The following is a 21,551-nucleotide window of genomic DNA, read 5'->3' as shown; positions in this document are numbered from 1 at the left end:
TTTTTTCCAGTGAAAACACAGATATGGCATCCAACGAGTGTTGTCCTGTCTCGTCTTCTTTATATTATTGCCAAGAAGCTGCAACTGAATAAAGCTGTGCTTCAACCTTCTGTTCCAAATTACCATTTTTAAAAATGCAATTGGCTGTTCCGGCCTACTAAAGGTGTCTGTCTGCCCCTGCCTGGTGTTGTCCTCAACTGAATAAAGCTGAGCTTCAACCTTCAGTTCCAAATTACCATTTTTAAAAATGCAATTGGCTGTTCCGGCCTACTAAAGGTGTCTGTCTGCCCCTGCCTGGTGTTGTCCTCAACTGAATAAAGCTGTGCTTCAACCTTCTGTTCCAAATTACCATTTTTAAAAATGCCATTGGCTGTTCCGGCCTACTAAAGGTGTCTGTCTGCCCCTGCCTGGTGTTGTCCTCAACTGAATAAAGCTGAGCTTCAACCTTCAGTTCCAAATTACCATTTTTAAAAATGCAATTGGCTGTTCCGGCCTACTAAAGGTGTCTGTCTGCCCCTGCCTGGTGTTGTCCTCAACTGAATAAAGCTGAGCTTCAACCTTCAGTTCCAAATTACCATTTTTAAAAATGCAATTGGCTGTTCTGGCCTACTAAAGGTGTCTGTCTGCCCCTGCCTGGTGTTGTCCTCAACTGAATAAAGCTGAGCTTCAACCTTCAGTTCCAAATTACCATTTTTAAAAATGCAATTGGCTGTTCCGGCCTACTAAAGGTGTCTGCCCCTGCCTGGTGTTGTCCTCAACTGAATAAAGCTGAGCTTCTACCTTCTGCCTCTTATTAACTGCTGTTTTTTAAAAAAATTGGCTGTTCCGGCCTACTAAAGGTGTCTGTCTGCCCCTGCCTGGTGTTGTCCTCAACTGAACAAAGCTGAGCTTCCACATTCTGGCTTTCGCCCTATACTATCAGATATTAAACTGCATTTGGCCTACTAGTGTGGTTAGGCCCTTGAAACAGTGTCTGCTGCTCTTGGGTTTGCTACTCCACTGAACAAAGCAATGCCGCCTGTTTAGTCCTGTTACCAATTTTGAACTGCATTTAGCCTACTTTATTCTTTGGCCCTATATCTGTTTCCTCCTCATCCTGCCCATTGCCCAGCCACTGCTAGATGAGTCTGCTGGTACATTGACCTAGACCACTACATTCCCCTTATACTCTACACAGCCAGAATCTGACCCTGCTGAAAGTAAGGTTCCTCTTCCCGCATGTTATACCACCTTACACAGGGACAGAGAGGAAGGTGCAGATGAAAGTGCAGGTTCCTTCATCAGGTGGGGGGGCATACTCATTGGCGACGTCACTGGCACAGGGCCCCTCAGAGTACGCAAAAGTGTCGCTGCTGGTGGGAGGCGCCCCCGCCATGCAAACACACCGCCGTACTTTGAGGGGCCCTGTGCCAGTGCCAATGCGAACGAGTGGGCCCCCCCTGCTTGCTCAGGATCACAGCACTTGCAACGTTGAAATACTTACCTTTCCCTTCAACACCGCCGTGACGTAGTCCGCATTTCCTGGGCCACGAAAAACTTGAGCCAGCCCTACTCCCCCCACAACGTTTGCCAAATGACCCCCAATTCCCTATGCCCAACTATTATTATAAAGTTAATTAAGATTGACAAGCTTCAGAAACAAGAATGGATGTTTTTGGCATTAAAATGGGCACTGTAGGTGTTTTCCTGGCCTCCACTCACTGCTGACTATGCTTCCCCATTGACTTGCATTGGGTTTCGTGTTTCGGTCGATCCCCGACTTTTAGCGATAATCGGCCGACTGCACTCGACTCGACTCTGGACAAAATCGGGTTTCACAAAACCCGACTCAATCTTAAAAAAATGAAAGTCGCTCAACTCTAGTTATCACATAACCACCCATATGCAATATTCACACTTATGGTCTCTTGCCAACTAGCTTATTTTACTGTTTGTGTCAATGAATCCGGGGGCTGTAGTTTTTAGGAAAGACAGCTAGTTGACACATGACTACAAGTGTGCAAATCGCATATGAGTGCTTTACATGGCGAATTGCAAACTAATTAAGCTATCTAGATGAGAGGGTGGCAAATCAAATTTTTGCCCTGCATGCAGGAAAACTGCTGAAACAAAAAGAGAAAGAAGGAAAAGAACTAGTGATGAGCGAGTATACTTGTTGCTCAGGTTTCTCCGAGCAAGGTCAGGTGGTCTCCGAGTATTTCGTCGTGCTCGGGGATTTAGCTTATGTTGACACAGCTGCATGATTTGCAGTTGCTAGACAGCTTGAATACAAGTGGGGATTGCTTAACCCCTTAAGCCCCGAGGGTGGTTTGCATGTTAATGACCGGGCTAATTTTTACAATTCTGACCACTGTCCCTTTATGAGGTTATAACTCTGGAACGCTTCATTGGATCTTGGCAATTCTGACACTGTTTTCTCAGGACATATTGTACTTCATGATAGTGGTAAAATTTCTTCGATAATACCTGCGTTTATTTGTGAAAAAAACGGAAATTTGGCAAAAATTTTGAAAATTTCACAATTTTCCAACTTTGAATTTTTATTCCCTTAAATCACACAGAGTACTTAATAAGTAACATTTTCCACATGTCTACTTTACATCAGCACAATTTTGGAACCAACATTTTTTTTGTTAGGGAGTTATAAGGGTTAAAAGTTGACCACCAATTTCTCATTTTTACAACATCATTTTTTTTAAGTGACCACATCTCATTTGAAGTCATTTTGAGGGGTCTATATAATAGAAAATACACAAGTATGACACCATTCTAAAAACTGCACCCCTAGAGGTGCTCAAAACCACATTCAAAAAGTTTATTAACCCTTCAGGTGTTTCACGGGAATTTTTGGAACATTTAAATAGCAATGAACATTTAACTTTTTTTCACACAAAATTTATTTCAGCTCCAATTTGTTTTATTTTACCAAGGGTAACAGGAGAAAATGGACCCCAAAAGTTGTTGTACAATTTCTCCTGAGTATGCTGATACCCCATATGTGGGGGTAAACCACTGTTTGGGCGCATGGCAGAGCTTGGAAGGGAAGGAGCGCCATTTGACTTTTTAATGCAAAATTGACTGGAATTGAAATGGGATGCCATGCTGCGTTTGGAGAGCCCCTGATGTGCCTAAACATTGAAACCCCCCACAAGTGACACCATTTTGGAAAGTAGACCCCTTAAGGAACTTATCTAGATGTGTGGTGAGCACTTTGACCCATTAAGTGATTCACAGAAGTTTATAATGCAGAGCCGTAAAAACAAAAAAATCATATTTTTTTGCAAAAATGATATTTCACCCCCAATTTTTTATTTTCCCAAGGGTAAGAGAAGAAATTGGACCCCAAAAGTTGTTGTGCAATTTGTCCTGAGTACGCTGATACCCCATATGTGGGGTTAAACCACTGTTTGGGCGCATGGTAGAGCTCAGAAGGGAAGGAGCGCCGTTTGACTTTTCAATGCAAAATTGACTGGAATTGAGATGGGACGTCATGTTGCGTTTGGAGAACCCCTGATGTGCATAAACAATGAAACCCACCACAAGTGACAGCATTTTGGAAAGTAGACCCCCTAAGAACCTTATCTAGATGTGTGGTGAGCACTTTGACCCACCAAGTGCTTCACAGAAGTTTATAATGCAGAGCCGTAAAAATAAAAAATCATATTTTTTCACCCCCAATTTTTTATTTTCCCAAGGGTAAGAGATGAAATTGGACCGCAAAAGTTGTTGTGCAATTTGTCCTGAGTACGTTGATGCCCAATATGTTGGGGTAAACGACTGTTTGGGTGCATGGCAGAGCTCGGAAGGGAAGGAGCGCCGTTTGACTTTTCAATGCAAAATTGACTGGAATTGAGACGGGACACCATGTCACATTTGGAGAGCCCCTGATGTGCCTAAACATTAAAAACCCCCACAAGTGACACCATTTTGGAAAGTAGACCCCCTAAGGAACTTATCTAGATGTGTTTTGAGAGCTTTGAATCCCCAAGTGTTTCACTACAGTTTATAACGTAGAGCCGTGAAAATAAAAATTATTTTTTTTTTCCACAAAAATTATTTTTAGCCCTCCAAATTTTTATTTTCCCAAGATTAACAAGAGAAGTTGGACCTAAAAGTTGTTGTCCAATTTGTTCTGAGTACGCTGATACCCCATATGCTAGGGTAAACCCCTCTTTGGGCGCACGGGAGAGCTCGGAAGGGAAGGAGCACTGTTTTACTTTTTCAACGCAGAATTGGCTGGAATTCAGATCAGACTCCATGTCGCGTTTGGAGAGTCCCTGATGTGCCTAAACAGTGGAAACTCCCCAATTCTAACTGAAACCCTAATCCAAACACACCCTTAACCCTAATCCCAACGGTAACCCTAACCACACCCCTAACCCTGACACACCCGTAACTCAAGTCCCAACCCTAATCCCAACCGTAAATGTAATCCAAACCCTAACCTTATCTTTAGCCCCAACCCTAACCCTAACTTTAGCCCCAACCCTAAACCTAACTTTAGCCCTAACCCTAACTTTAGCCCCAACCCTAACCCTAACTTTAGCCCAAACCCTAGCCCCAATCCTAACCCTTACCCTAGCCCTAACCCTAACCCTAGCCCTAACCCTAGCCCTAACCCTAGCTCTAACCCTAGCCCTAACCCTAGCCCCAATCCTAACCCTTACCCTAGCCCTAACCCTAACCCTCGCCCTAACCCTAGCCCTAACCCTAGCTCTAACCCTTACCCTAGCCCTAACCCTAACCCTAGCCCTAACCCTAGCCCTAACCCTAGCTCTAACCCTAGCCCTAACCCTAACCCTAACCCTAGCCCTAACGGGAAAATGGAAATAAATACATTTTTTTTATTTTATTATTTTTCGCTAACTAAGGGGGTGATGAAGGGGGGTTTGATTTACAAAAGACGCTTTTTATAGCAAAAACGTTTTTGCGTCTCCACATTTTGAGACCTATAATTTTTCCATATTTTGGTCCACAGAGTCATGTAAGGTCTTGTTTTTTGCGGGACGAGTTGCCGTTTTTATTGGTAACATTTCAGGCATATGACATTTTTTGATCACTTTTTATTCAGATTTTTGTGAGGCAGAATGACCAAAAACCAGCTATTCATTAATTTTTTTGGGGGGGGCATTTATACCGTTCCACGTTTGGTAAAATTGATAAAGCAGTTTTATTCTTCGGGTCAGTACGATTACAGCGATACCTCTTTTTTTATGTTTTGGCTCTTTTATATGATAAAAACTATTTTATAGAAAAAATAATTATTTTGGCATCGCTTTATTCTGAGGAAGATAACTTTTTTAATTTTTTGCTGATGATGCTGTATGGCAGCTCATTTTTTGCAGGACAAGATGACGTTTTCAGCGGTACCATGGTTATTTATATCCGTCTTTTTGTTTGCGTGTTATTCCACTTTTTGTTCGGCGGTATGATAATAAAGCGTCGTTTTTTGCCTCGGTTTTTTTTTTTTTTTTACGGTGTTTACTGAAGGGGTTAACTAGTGGGACAGTTTTATAGGTCGGGTCGTTACAGACGCGGCGATACTAAATATGTGTACTTTTATTGTTTTTTTTTTATTTAGATAAAGAAATGTATTTATGGGAATAATATATATATTTTTTTTCTTTATTTAGGAAATTTTTTTTTACACATGTGGAAATTTTTTTTTCACTTTTTTACTTTACTTTGTCCCAGGGGGGGACATCACAGATCACTCTGTCAGATCAGCGATCTGACTTCCAGAGCTGCAGGCTTACCAGAGCCTGCTCTGAGCAGGCGCTTAGTAAGCCACCTCCCTGCAGGACCCGGATGCAGCCCCGTGGCCATTTTGGATCCGGGGCCTGCAGGGAGAGGAGGTAAGAGACGCTCTGAGCAATGCGATCACATCGCATTGCTCCAAGGGTCACAGGGAAGCATGCAGGGAGCCCCCTCCCTGCGCAATGCTTCCCTATACCGCCGGAACACGGCGATCATGTTTGATCGCGGTTTGCCGGGGGTTAATGTGCTGGGGGCGGTCCGTGACCGCTCCTGGCACACAGTGCCAGATGCCAGCTGCAATAGTCAGCTGACACCTGGCCGCGATTGGCCGCGCTCCCCCCGTGAGCGCGGCCGAACGCATATGACGCACTATCTCGCCACTGGGAATTAAGTCCCAGGTCACCATGACGGGATAGTACGTCATATGGGATTAAGGGGTTAACAAACAGGCAATCCCCACATGTATTCAAGCTGTATAGCAGCCACAAATCATACAGCTGCGTTGACATAAACTAAGTCCTTGAGCACTCCGAAATACTCGGAGACCACCTGAGTATGCTCGGAGAAACTTGAGCAACGAGTATACTCGCTCATCATTAAAAAGAACCACTTTCTTTGCTAAATTGCTTTAGAAGCCTTTATATTGCCTAGGAAGTTGGGATACATCCTGCTTCTCCCATTGATGAAAATATACAAGACAAACAATGTGATAAATATTTCCTTTCTTTTCTTTAAATTCTATTAAAGATGTATATTAAAATGTTACCAGTATTGTGATCTGCCAACTTCATAATCCATGCATACTCCAAGACAACTATTAGCTGTGTACTCCACAAATCTGGCCTTTATGGAAGAGTGGCAAGAAGCCCATTTTTTAATTCAATTTACAAGAAGTCCTATTTGCAGTTTACAAAAAGCCATGTAGGGGACACAGCTAGCATGTGGGAAAAGGTGCTAGGGTCAGATGAGACCAAAGAAGAACTTTTGGGCTAAATTCAAAATGCTATGTGTGGTCGAAAAAACTCCCTAAAACACCGTCCCCAAGCTTAAACATGATGGTGGAAACAAATCATGCTGTGGGGATGCTTTTCTTCAGTCAGGAGTAGGACTTGAGAGCTGGTCAGAGTTGATGGTAAGATGGATGCGGTTAAATGCAGTGCGATCCTGAAGGAATACTTGTTAAAGACTGCGAAGGACTTGTGACTGGGGAGTAAGTTCACCTTCCAAAAGAACAATGCAATAACCCTTATTATACTGCCAGTGGCACAATGGAATGATTTAGATCAAAGCACATTCATGTGTTTGAATGGCCTAAAGTTCAGACCTAAATCCCACTGGCAATTTGTGGCAAGACTTGAAAATTGCTGGTCGCAGATGATCTCCACCTAATTTCTTTGAGCTAGTTTGCAAAGAAGAATTGGCAACAATTTCTGCCTCTAGATGTGCAAAGCTGGTAGAGACATATCCCAAAGACAGTACTTGCAGCAAAAGGTGGTCCTGCAAAGTATTGACTGAGGGGGGCTGGATACAAATGCATAACACAAATTTCATATTTATGTTTTTAAAATAATTAGGATAGGAAACCATATATCAATTCCCATACACTCCACAAATACTTGCTACTTTTTGTTGGTATATCACTTAAAATCCCCAAAAAATCAATTCATATTTGTGGGTATAATGTGAAAAAATGTGGAAAATTTCATAGGCTGTGAATACTTTGTAAATTTAGAGTTTAAAAGTTTGGGGACCCCTTGTCAAAATGACTTTTATTGTGAACAGCTAAGCAAGTTGAAGATGAAATGATTTCTACAGTTAAAGATGACACATTTCCTGTGTATTTTTGGTAACAAAAATGTATATTGTCATTTTTTAAATTTTAAAATTGCAAAAAGGAACATTGTCCAATGCAAGCATTTGGGAACCCTTGGAGATTTGTGTGCTCAGATAATTTTGACCAAAGTTTTAGTCTCTAAATAGCCTGTAAAGGTTATGACTTTTCCCCTATCATCCTTAAGAAAGGCCACTTGATGCAAATTTCTCGGCTTTATAAAAATCCAGCCTTCTCTATCCTTGTGCGAAAAACAGAAGCTGTGGGTTCTTCTGAGCAGCAGCTTAGCAATCTGAAAATGAAAATGGCGGAGGCCCACAAAGGACAAGAAGATAATAATAAGATAGCAAAGAGTTTTTAAGTTGTCCTCTCCTCAGTTTGAAAGGTAATTAAGATATGAAAATGTCTGAAAAGCCAAGAAAAATTTCAGTGAAAGCAGTTCACAGGATTGCTAGAGAGGCAAATCAGAACCTCTGCTTGACTGCAAAAGACCTTTAGAAAGATTTAGCAGACTCTGGAGTTTTGGTACATTGCTCTACTGTTCAGAGACACCTACACAAATTTGGCCTTCATGCAAGAGTCATCAGAAGAAAACCTCTCCTGCATCCTAACCATACAATTCAGAGTCAGAAGTATGCAAAAGAACATCTAAACAAGCCTGATGCATTTTGGAAACAAGTCCTGCAGACTAATGAGGTTAAAAATAGAACTCTTTGGCACAATGATAAAAGGTATGTGCGGGAGAAAAAGGGCACAGAATTTCAGGAAAAGAACACCGCACCAACCATTAACCCCTTCCCGACCTGTGACACAGCGTATGCATCATGAAAGTCGGTGCCAATCCGACCTGTAACGCATATGCTGTGTCACAGAATGATCGCGTCCCTGCAGATCGGGTGAAAGGGTTAACTCCAATTTCACCTGACCTACAGGGACAGAGGGAGAGGTACTTCAGCCCAGAGGGGGTGGCTTCGCCCCCCCCGTTGCTACGATCGCTCTGATTGGCTGTTGAAATTGAAACAGCCAATCAGAGCAACTTGTAATATTTCACCTATGAAAAGTGGTGAAATATTACAATCCAGCCATGGCCGATGCTGCAATATCATCGGCCATGGCTGGAAACCCTGATGTGCCCCCCACCACCACCACCGATCTCCTCCCCAGTCCTCCGTTCTGTCCCATACTCCCCTCCGTCCTCCTGTCCGCTCCCCCATCCTCCTGTCTGCTCCCCCCGTGCTCCGATCCACCCCCGTGCTCCGATCCACTCATACTTACCGAGCCTTCTGGTGTCCGTCTGTCTTCTCCATGGGTGCCACCATCTTCCAAAATGGCGTGCACATGTGCAGTGCGCCCGCCGAATCTGCCGGCCTGCAGATTCGTTCCAGGTACATTTTGATCACTGTGATAAAACCTATCACAGTGATCAAAATAAAAAAAAATAGTAAATGAACCCCCCCTTTATCACCCCCATAGGTAGGGACAATAATAAAATAAAGAAAATATTTTTTTCCCACTAGGGTTAGGGTTAGCGTTAGATTTAGGGTTAGGGTTAGGGCTAGGGTTAGGGTTAGAATTAGGGTTAGAACAAGGGTTAGGGTTAGAATTAGGCTATGTGCACACGGTGCGGATTTGGCTGCAGATCCGCAGCGGATTGACTGCTGCGGATTCGTAGCAGTTTTACTTCAGGTTTACAGTACCTGAAGTACAGTACAGTTTTCCATTTGGAAAACCAAATCCGCTGTGCCCATGGTGCGGAAAATACCACGCAGAAATGCTGTGTTGTATTTTCCACAGCATGTCAATTCTTTGTGCGGATTCCGCAGCGTTTTACACCTGTTCCTCAATAGGAATCCACAGGTGAAATCCGCACAAAAAACACTGGAAATCCATGGTTATTCCGCAGGTAAAATGCAGTGCCTTTTACTTGCGGATTTTTCAAAAATGGTGTGGAAAAATCTCACACGAATCCGCAACGTGAACACATAGCCTTAGGGTTAGGGTTGGAATTAGAATTAGGGTTGGAATTAGGCCTAGAGTTGGAAATAGGGTTAAGATTAGGCTTGTGGTTAGGGTTATGGTTAGGGTTAGGGGTGTGTTGTGGTTAGGGTTGGGATTAGGGTTAGGGTTGGGATTAGGGTTTGGGGTGTGTTAGGGTTAGGGTTGTGGTTAGGGGTGTGTTGGGGTTAGGGTTGTGATTAGGGTTATGGCTAGAGTTGAGATTAGGAATAGGGGTGTGTTGGGGTTAGTGTTGGAGTTAGAATTGAGGGGTTTCCACGTTTTAGGCACATCAGGGGTCTCCAAACGCAACATGGCGCCACCATTGATTCCAGCCAATCTTGCATTCAAAAAGTCAAATGGTGCTCCCTCCCTTCCGAGCCCCGACGTGCACCCAAACAGTAGTTTATCCCCACATATGGGATACCAGCATACTCAGGACAAACTGGGCAATAATTATTGGGGTTCAATTTTTCCTGCTACCCTTGCAAAAATAAATTGCTTGCTAAAACATAATTTTCATTCCTCAAAAATTATTTTTTATTTTCATGGCTCTGCGTTATAAACTTCTGTGAAGCACTTGGGGGTTCAAAGTGCTCACCACACATCTAAATAAGTTCCATGGGGGGTCTAGTTTACAAAATGGGGTCACTTGTGGGGGGTTTCTACTGTTTAGACACATCAGGGGCTCTGCAAGCGCAACGTGATGCCCGCAGACCATTCCATCAAAGTCTGCATTTCAAAAGTCAGTACTTCCCTTCGGAGCACCGACGTGTGCCCGAACAGTGGTTTACCCTTAGATATGGGGTATCAGTGAACTCAGGACAAACTGGGCAACAACTATTTGGGTCCAATTTCTACTGTTACCCTTGTGAAAATAAAAAATTGCTTGCTAAAAAATAATTTTTGAGGAAAGAAAAATGATTTTTTATTTTCACGGCTCTGCGTTATAAACTTCTGTGAAGCACTTGGGGGTTCAAAGTGGTCACCGCACATCTAGATTAGTTCCATGGGAGGTCTAGTTTCCAAAATAAGTTCACATGTGGGGGAGCTCCAATGTTTAGGCACACAGGGGCTCTCCAAACGCGACATGGTGTCCGCTAACGTTTAGAGCAAATTTTTCAGTCAAAAAGCCAAATGGCGCTCCTTCCCTTCCGAGCCCTGCCATGTGCCCAAACAGTAGTTTACCCCCACATGTGAGATATCAGTGTACTCAGGAGAAATTTACCAATAAATTTTAGGATCCATTTTATCCTGTTGCCCATGTGGAAATGAAAAAAATGAGGCTAAAAGAAATTTTTGTGAAAAAAAAGTACTTTTTCATTTTTATGGATAAATTTGTGAAGCACCTGGGGGTTCAAAGTGCTTACTATGCATCTAGATAAGTTCCATTGGGGTTTAGTTTCCAAAATGGGGTCACATGTGGGGGAGCTCCAATGTTGCACACAGGGGCTCTCCCAACGCGACATGGTGTCTGCTAAAGATTGGAGCCAATTTTTCATTGAAAAAGTCAAATGGCGCTCCTTCCCTTCAAGCCCTGTCGTGCGCCCAAACAGTGGTCCTTCCCCACATATGGGGTATCGGCGTACTCAGGACAAATTGTACAATAACTTTTATCATCCAGTTTCTCTTTTTACCCTTGGGAAAATAAAAAAAATGTTGCTAAAACATCATTTTTGTGACTAAAAAGTTAAATGTTCATTTTTTCCTTCCATGTTGCTTCTGCTGCTGTGAAGCACCTGAAGGGTTAATAAACTTCTTGAATGTGGTTTTAAGTACCTTGAGGGGTGCACTTTTTAGAATGGTGTCACTTTTGGGTATTTTCAGCCATATAGACCCCTCAAACTGACTTCAAATGTGAGGTGGTCCCTAAAAAAATGGTTTTGAAAATTTTGTTGTAAAAATGAGAAATCGCTGGTCAAATTTTAACCCTTATAACTTCCTAGCAAAAACAAATTTGTTTCCAAAATTGTGCTGATGTAAAGTAGACATGTGGGTTATGTTATTTATTAACTTTTTTGTGTCACATAACTCTCTCGTTTAACAGAATAAAAATTCTAATTTTGAAAATTGCGAAATTTTCAAAATTTTTTGCCAAATTTCCATTTTTTCCACAAATAAACGCAAAAATTATCAACCTAAATTTACCACTAACATGAATCCCAATATGTCTCGAAAAAACATTCTCAGAACCGCTAGGATCCGTTGAAGCGTTCCTGAGTTATTACCTCATAAAAGGACTCCGAATTGCAAGGTCCGAATTGCAAAAAACGGCCAGGTCATTAAGGTCAAAATAGGCTGGGTCATGAAGGGGTTAAGGATGAGGGTGGATCAATCATGCTTTGGGGTTGTGTTGCAGCCCATGGCGCAGGGAACATTTCACGGGTAGAGGAAAGAAAGGATTTAATGAAATTTCAACAAATTCTTGATGCAAACATAACACCATGTGTAAAAAGCTGAAGTTGAAAAGATATATATATTTTTTGCCTAAAATATGAAGGAAATGTGTCATCTTTAACTTTAGACCTTTTAGAGATCAATTTCATCCTCAACTTGCTTACAATAACAGTAATTTTGACCAGGGTTGCCCAAACTTTTACATGCCACTGTATATATACTGTACATACATAGAAGGCATTGCTATGCGAGAAGATTTTAAATAACTTGGCAGGAATTACACCAGCTCATAAATGTTTATTTTTGATCACATTTTCTGTATATGCCTTTAAAGTATAAAGACATTTCCTTAAAGATAAGTGGTACAATATGTTCTTGGATATTTATACTCATAAAAGTATATTAAGACTGTAAAACCTTCCACTTTCATAACTACCCTGCATATATATATAATTAAACCTCAACACGTGCTAAACTTTATGGAAATCTCTTTAGATTATATATAATATTTGCAGTTTGTAATTTAAACCAAAATGTAAGATATCTACAAACTTTATGACCCTGGGTGAAGGTGTTATTCTTTACAAACAATTTCAAGCTGTTTTTTTAATACTACTTTGGGTTAAGTCGAAGTAAAACTCTATATGAATACAACTATAAAAAATAATAATAAAATACCGATTGTGTTGAGCTGCTTAATAAAATGTTAAATGCAAAAAAAGCATTAAATTTAAACTGTTGTGTTATTTATCTGATACTTTTCAATATATCTTCACAACACACTTGAGTAATTATTAAAAGCCCCTTCTACTATACTACACTAAATAGATCAGCACCCTTGACGAGTAGCATTTACTTTAGTGCTCCACCCAGGAAAATATCTGCATGTAGTTTGTATGTTCTCTGTCAGATCACCGCCGCTGCCCCTGCTGCGCGCTCATACTTACAATTCTACCGCGTTCCGGTGCTTCTGTTCTCCCTCCAGCGCCGGCTCCTCTGCTCGCACCTCCGGCTTCTGCTTCCTGTCGGGCGTGCGCGCACTAGGTTTCACTGCACACTCGCACACTGTCTTCTATGATCTGCCGCTCCTTCCGCTGTTCTCTATGCCCCTGGAGGACCTTGACCCAGAAGGTACGCTGCCGCTCTGCATATCAGGCCGCCTCTTCCTTTCGGCTGTGCCTGATTGTCATTTGTTTTCCTAGCAAGTGTCTCTGGCCCTCACGCTTCTCTGCGTGCTCTGCATTTTCTCTGTGGCCTAGTCTTTCGTCTCTAGCTACCGTTTCCTGTGCTTAACCATTTTCTGTATTTCCTTGTTCCCTTTCAGCTCCAGCCCTCCTGTGTCTCCGTTTCCTCGGTGCTCCTGCTCCTCCGTTCGTTCCTGCTGCCGTCGCCCTCCCCGCTCGTCCGTTGTCCTGTTTCCTCATCTATTCCTCTGGTTTGTGTCCCGTCAGTCTTTTGTCAGTCTGCCGTTTCCACGTCTCGTCCTCTTTCATGTTTTGCTTCCCGTCGTCCCTGCCTAGTCGTTTACCTTCCCTCCTTCGTTTGGCACCAGCTGCCGTACAGTAGTCTCCCCTGGGCCTGCTCCTAACGCTCCCTGTATTGGGGGTGGTCTACCTGGTCCACTCGCCCTGGGAAGGTTCGCTGTCGCAGTCCAGAGGGTTCACCACTTTAGTTCTCTTAGCCCGAAATCTGTTATGACCCCAATGGCGAGGGTCTCAGAGATATCAGCAAGTCTGCGAAGTACAAAAATCCAGTTCATAGGGCAGTGGTAACTGGGTTGACCATATATCTACTCCTAACGCCAACACTAGAAGTAGCCGGGGAACGTGCCTACGTTGGTCGCTAGATGTCTCGCGCCAGCCGGAGAGCTAACTACCCCTAGAAGAGGAAAACAAAGACCTCTCTTGAATCCAGAGAAAAGACCCCAAAAGTAGGATAGAAGCCCCCCACAAATAATAACGGTGAGGTAAGAGGAAATGACAAACACAGAGATGAACTAGGTTTAGCAAAGAGAGGCCCACTTACTAATAGCAGAATGTAGAAAGATAACTTATATGGTCAACAAAAACCCTATCAAAAATCCACACTGGAGATTCATGAACCCCCGAACCGTCTAACGGCCCGGGGGGAGAACACCAGCCACCCTAGAGCTTCCAGCAAGGTCAGGATACAGATTATATACAAGCTGGACAAAAATGCAAACAAAAACAAATAGCAAAAAGCAAGAAAGCAGACTTAGCTTAATCAAACAGGAACCAGGATCAGAAGACAAGAGCACAACAGATTAGCTCTGATATCAACGTTGCCAGGCATTGAACTGAAGGTCCAGGGAGCTTATATAGCAACACCCCTGACCTAACGACCCAGGTGAGCATACAAGGGATGAATGGCATACCCAGAGTCAAATCACTAGTAGCCACTAGAGGGAGCCAAAAGGTAAATTCACAACAGTACCCCCCCCCTTAGTGAGGGGTCACCGAACCCTTACCAAGACCACCAGGGCGATCAGGATGAGCGGCGTGAAAGGCACGAACTAAATCGGCCGCATGCACATCAGAGGCGACCACCCAGGAATTATCCTCCTGACCATAGCCCTTCCACTTGACCAGGTACTGAAGCCTCCGCCTGGAGAGACGAGAATCTAAGATCTTCTCCACCACGTACTCCAACTCGCCCTCAACCAACACCGGAGCAGGAGGCTCAGCAGAAGGAACCACAGGCACAACGTACCGCCGCAACAAGGACCTATGAAATACGTTGTGAATGGCAAACGACACCGGAAGATCCAGGCGAAAGGATACAGGATTAATGATTTCCAATATCTTGTAAGGACCAATGAAGCGAGGCTTAAATTTGGGAGAGGAGACCTTCATAGGAACAAATCGAGAAGACAGCCATACCAAATCCCCAACGCGAAGTCGGGGACCCACACCGCGGCGGCGGTTGGCAAAACGCTGAGCCTTCTCCTGTGACAACTTCAAGTTGTCCACCACATGATTCCAGATCCACTGCAACCTATCCACCACAGAATCCACCCCAGGACAGTCAGAAGGCTCCACATGCCCCGAGGAAAAACGAGGATGGAAACCAGAGTTGCAGAAAAATGGCGAAACCAAGGTGGCAGAACTAGCCCGATTATTAAGGGCAAATTCAGCCAACGGCAAGAAGGTCACCCAATCATCCTGATCAGAAGAGACAAAACACCTCAAATACGCTTCCAGAGTCTGATTAGTTCGTTCCGTCTGTCCGTTAGTCTGTGGATGAAAAGCGGACGAAAACGACAAATCAATGCCCATCCTACCACAAAAGGATCGCCAGAACCTGGAAACAAACTGGGATCCTCTGTCCGACACAATATTCTCAGGAATGCCGTGCAAACGAACCACGTTCTGGAAGAACACAGGAACCAGATCAGAAGAGGAAGGCAGCTTAGGCAAAGAAACCAGATGGACCATCTTGGAGAAACGATCAGATATCACCCAGATGACAGACATGCCCTGAGACACCGGAAGATCCGAAATGAAATCCATAGAGATGTGTGTCCAAGGTCTCTTCGGGACAGGCAAGGGCAAGAGCAACCCGCTGGCACGAGAACAGCAAGGCTTAGCTCGAGCACAAGTACCACAGGACTGCACAAATGACCGCACATCTCTTGACAAGGAAGGCCACCAAAAGGACCTGGCCACCAGATCTCTGGTGCCAAAAATTCCCGGGTGCCCTGCCAACACCGAGGAATGAACCTCGGAAATTACTCTGCTGGTCCATTTAGCAGGCACAAACAATCTGTCAGGTGGACAAGAGTCAGGCCTACCAGCCTGAAATCTCTGCAACACACGTCGCAGATCTGGAGAAATAGCTGACAAGATAACTCCTTCCTTAAGAATACCCACAGGTTCAGCGACTCCAGGAGCATCAGGCACAAAGCTCCTAGACAGAGCATCTGCCTTCACATTCTTAGAACCTGGTAAATACGAGACCACAAAGTCAAAACGGGAGAAAAACAATGACCAGCGGGCCTGTCTAGGATTCAGGCGTTTAGCAGACTCGAGGTACATCAGATTTTTGTGATCAGTCAAGACCACCACACGATGCTTAGCACCCTCGAGCCAATGACGCCACTCCTCAAATGCCCACTTCATGGCCAACAACTCCCGATTGCCCACATCATAATTTCGCTCTGCCGGCGAAAACTTCCTAGAGAAAAAGGCACAAGGTCTCATAGTAGAGCAACCAGGGCCTCTCTGCGACAAAACGGCCCCTGCCCCAATCTCCGAAGCATCCACCTCAACTTGAAAGGGAAGTGAGATGTCAGGCTGGCACAAAACAGGCGCCGAAGTAAACCGGCGTTTCAACTCCTGGAAAGCCTCCACGGCAGCAGGAGCCCAGTTAGCCACATCAGAGCCTTTCTTGGTCATATCCGTCAACGGTTTAACAACGCTAGAAAAATTAGCGATAAAACGACGGTAGAAGTTAGCAAAACCCAAGAACTTTTGAAGACTCTTAACTGACGAGGGTTGAGTCCAATCATGAATAGCTCGGACCTTGACTGGGTCCATCTCCACAGCAGAAGGGGAAAAAATGAACCCTAAAAAGGGAACCTTCTGTACACCAAAGAGACACTTTGAGCCTTTAACAAACAAACAATTTTCACGCAAAATCTTGAAAACCATCCTGACCTGCTCCACATGCGAGTCCCAATCATCAGAAAAAAACAGAATATCATCCAGATAAACGATCAAAAATTTATCCAGATACTTCCGGAAAATGTCATGCATAAAGGACTGAAAAACTGAAGGTGCATTGGAGAGCCCAAATGGCATCACCAAGTACTCAAAATGACCTTCGGGCGTATTGAATGCGGTTTTCCATTCATCTCCTTGCTTAATGCGCACAAGGTTGTACGCACCACGAAGGTCTATCTTGGTGAACCACTTGGCACCTTTAATCCGGGCAAACAAGTCTGACAACAGCGGCAAAGGATACTGAAATTTGACAGTGATCTTATTTAAAAGCCGATAGTCAATACAAGGCCTCAAAGATCCGTCCTTTTTGGCCACAAAAAAGAATCCCGCACCAAGAGGGGAAGAAGAAGGACGGATATGCCCCTTCTCCAGAGACTCCTTGATATATGAACGCATTGCGGTATGTTCAGGTACCGACAGATTAAACAGTCTTCCCTTAGGAAACTTACTGCCTGGAATCAAATCTATTGCACAGTCACATTCCCGATGAGGAGGCAATGCACTTGACCTAGACTCGCTGAAGACATCCTGATAATCAGACAAATACGCCGGAACTTCCGAAGGCGTAGAAGTAGCAATAGACACGGGCAGGGAATCTCCATGAATTCCATGACAGCCCCAACTTGACACTGACATTGCCTTCCAGTCCAAGACTGGATTATGGGTCTGTAACCATGGCAAACCCAAAACAACCAAATCATGCATCTTATGCAGAACAAGAAAACGTATCACCTCCCGATGTTCAGGAGTCATGCACATGGTAACCTGTGTCCAAAACTGCGGTTTATTTTCTGCCAATGGCGTAGCATCAATACCCCTAAGAGGGATAGGATTTTCTAATGGCTCAAGAACAAAACCGCAGCGCTTGGCAAATGACAGATCCATAAGACTCAGGGCAGCACCTGAATCTACAAACGCCATGACAGGATACGATGACAGTGAGCAAATCAAAGTTACAGATAGAATAAACTTAGGTTGCAAATTACCAATGGCGACAGGACTAACAACCTTAGTAAGACGCTTAGAGCATGCTGAGATAACATGTGTAGAATCACCACAGTAGTAACACAAGCCATTCTGGCGTCTATGAATTTTCCGCTCATTTCTAGTCAGGATTCTATCACATTGCATTAAATCAGGTGCCTGTTCAGATAACACCATGAGGGAATTTGCGGTTTTGCGCTCCCGCAACCGCCGGTCAATTTGAATTGCCAGGGCCATGGAATCATTCAGACCTGTGGGAATGGGAAAACCCACCATCACATTCTTAATGGCTTCAGAAAGGCCATTTCTAAAATTTGCAGCCAATGCACACTCGTTCCACTGGGTCAGCACGGACCATTTCCGAAATTTTTGGCAATACACTTCAGCCTCGTCCTGACCCTGAGACATAGCCAGCAAGGCTTTTTCTGCCTGAATCTCAAGATTGGGTTCCTCATAAAGCAAACCGAGCGCCAGAAAAAACGCATCAATATCAGCCAATGCCGGATCTCCTGGCACCAGCGAGAAAGCCCAATCCTGGGGGTCGCCCCGTAAAAAAGAAATAACAATTTTCACTTGCTGAGCGGAGTCTCCAGAGGAACAGGGTCTCAGGGACAAAAACAATTTACAATTATTCCTGAAATTTCTAAACTTAAATCGATCTCCGGAAAACAGTTCAGGAATCGGTATCTTAGGTTCTGACATAGGATTTCTGGTAACATAATCTTGTATGCCCTGCACACGAGCAGCAAGCTGGTCCACACTTGTAATCAAGGTCTGGACATTCATGTCTGCAGCAATCACAAGCCACTCAGAGGTAAAGGGGAAAAGAAAAAAAAAATGAGAGAGAGAAAAAAAAAAAAAACCTCAGAACTTTCTTTCTTATAATCCCGCTTCTGCAATGCATTTAACATTTAATACTGGCCTGGCAAACTGTTATGACCCCAATGGCGAGGGTCTCAGAGATATCAGCAAGTCTGTGAAGTACAAAAATCCAGCTCATAGGGCAGTGGTAACTGGGTTGACCATATATCTACTCCTAACGCCAACACTAGAAGTAGCCGGGGAACATGCCTACGTTGGTCGCTAGATGTCTCGCGCCAGCCGGAGAGCTAACTACCCCTAGAAGAGGAAAACAAAGACCTCTCTTGCCTCCAGAGAAAAGACCCCAAAAGTAGGATAGAAGCCCCCCACAAATAATAACGGTGAGGTAAGAGGAAATTACAAACACAGAGATGAACTAGGTTTAGCAAAGAGAGGCCCACTTACTAATAGCAGAATGTAGAAAGATAACTTATATGGTCAACAAAAACCCTATCAAAAATCCACACTGGAGATTCAAGAACCCCCGAACCGTCTAACGGCCCGGGGGGAGAACACCAGCCACCCTAGAGCTTCCAGCAAGGTCAGGATACAGATTATATACAAGCTGGACAAAAATGCAAACAAAAACAAATAGCAAAAAGCAAGAAAGCAGACTTAGCTTAATCAAACAGGAACCAGGATCAGAAGACAAGAGCACAACAGATTAGCTCTGATATCAACGTTGCCAGGCATTGAACTGAAGGTCCAGGGAGCTTATATAGCAACACCCCTGACCTAACGACCCAGGTGAGCATACAAGGGATGAATGACATACCCAGAGTCAAATCACTAGTAGCCACTAGAGGGAGCCAAAAGGTAAATTCACAACAGAAATCGTAACAGTACAATCAGGCCATGGATCCCGCTGGTACTTCCATTGCCACCCAAAAGGAACTGACGTTTCTACGGGAGAACCAAACCAGGATCATGTTTTTTTTTAAATCTATGGAATCCCGTTTAACTGCTCTTCAGCCCTCTGACCCGGGGAGTGCAGCCCAGCTGGCCAGTCTCCAGCAGGAGCTTGCCCAGCAACGTGTTACTCAGGGCCACATACTTAATTTTATGGCTTCGGTGGACAACTGTCTGCTCTCCCTACAAACTGCTGCCTCCGCTCCTGCCCAGATTCCTGCTTCACATCCACCTCTCCGTCTGGCTAAACCTCCGCGTTATAGTGGAGACCCCAAATTATGTCGGAGTTTTCTTAATCAGTGTCAGTTACACTTCGAATTACTGCCACAGCAATACCCCACTGACCGAGCAAAGGTGGCTTTTATTGTGTCTCACTTGGAGGGTGAGGCTTTGGCCTGGGTTAATCCCCTTTGGGAGCGAGACGATCCTCTCGTCTCCCAACTTTCTACTTTTTTGGAGACTTTTCGTAAGGTCTTCGATGAGCCAGGGCGACTAGCCTCTAGTACTGAGTCTCTTTTTAGTCTCCACCAGGGCACCCTTTCTGTCGGCCAGTACGCCATTCGTTTTTGTACTTTGGCTTCCGAGCTGGGTTGGAATAATGAGGCTTTGGTGGGAGCTTTTTGACGCGGTCTCTCTGGTCGAATTAAGGACGAGTTGGCGGGTAGGGACACTCCAACATCCTTAGAGGATCTTATTTCCCTTGCAACCCGTATTGATTTGCGTTTTCGGGAACGTCTCTGTGAATCAGCCAGGGAGAAGAGGTTTCCCCGACAAGCTCCGCCCTCTCGCAGTCCTCCTCGTTTTCTACAGGTCTCTCCTTCTACGACATCGAAACCTGAGCCCATGCAAGTGGACCATATCAAGCCGGCGGAACTGCGTCGCAAGGAGAGACTCGCACAGGGTCTCTGCTTTTATTGTGGCAGCGCCTCTCATCTCCTATGTTCCTGTCCAGTGAGGCCGGGAAACGCTTCCACCTAGGACAGGTAAGGGAGGCCTACCTAGGTGATAGTGATACCTCTCTACCCTTTACTCTCTCTGTCCTGTTGCATTTTGGTTCTAGTCGCTTTTCTGAGATGGCCTATATTGATTCCGGGGCTGCAGGGAGTTTTATTCAACTTGAGGCAGTCAGAAGGTTCCGAATTCCTGTCAGATCCTTGGAGTGTCCTCGGCAATTAGCTTCAGTTGACGGCCGGCCCTTGCAGGAGACCGTTACCCTGGTCACCGAAGTAGAGCTGCAAATCGGAGCTTTGCATCAAGGGAAGATAGCTTTTTACGTCCTGCCTTCCTTGTCTCATACGTTTCTCCTAGGTCTTCCTTGGTTAAGAAAACACGAGCCTGTTTTGGATTGGCAGTCTGGTGATGTCCTCCGATGGGGTCATTCCTGTCAGACCAGACTAGATGCCTGCGCCCTGTTCTTCCTATGAGGTCGTCTGTATCTACCACTCCACCAACGGGTTTGCCTTCGGCCTACCATTCCTTTGCAGATGTCTTCATATGACTGTCTGATCGACCTCGTTCCTGGTTCAACTACACCCAGGGGATGAATTTATGCACTGAATCCTCTTGAGTCTCAAGCCATGACAGAGTATGTACAGGAAAATTTGGCCAGGGGTTTCATCCGAAAGTCCTCCTCACCCGCGGGCGCGGGTTTCTTTTTTGATAAGAAGAAGGATGGAACCCTCCATCCCTGCATTGACTACCGAGGTCTCAACTCTATAACTATTAAGAACAAGTATCCACTGCCTCTTATTCCTGAATTCTTTGATCAGCTATGGGGAGCATGAGTCTTTACTAAGCTGGATCTTCGTGGGGCCTATAACCTAATCCGAATTCGTTCCGGAGATGAGGGGAAGACCGCTTTCAATACCAGAGATGGCCATTATGAGTACCTGGTCATGCCCTTCGGCTTATGCAATGCCCCCGCAGTTTTCCAAGAATTTATTAATGACATTTTCTGAGACCTTTTGTATTCTTGCGTGGTGGTATACTTGGACGATATTCTCGTTTACTCTCCTGATCTTTCTACTCACAGAAGCGACGTTCGTCGTGTTCTTCTGCGTCTGAGGGAGAATCGC

Source organism: Ranitomeya variabilis, chromosome 6 (genome assembly GCF_051348905.1).
Source record: "Ranitomeya variabilis isolate aRanVar5 chromosome 6, aRanVar5.hap1, whole genome shotgun sequence".
NCBI lineage: Eukaryota > Metazoa > Chordata > Amphibia > Anura > Dendrobatidae > Ranitomeya > Ranitomeya variabilis.
This window is presented reverse-complemented; position numbering follows the sequence as displayed.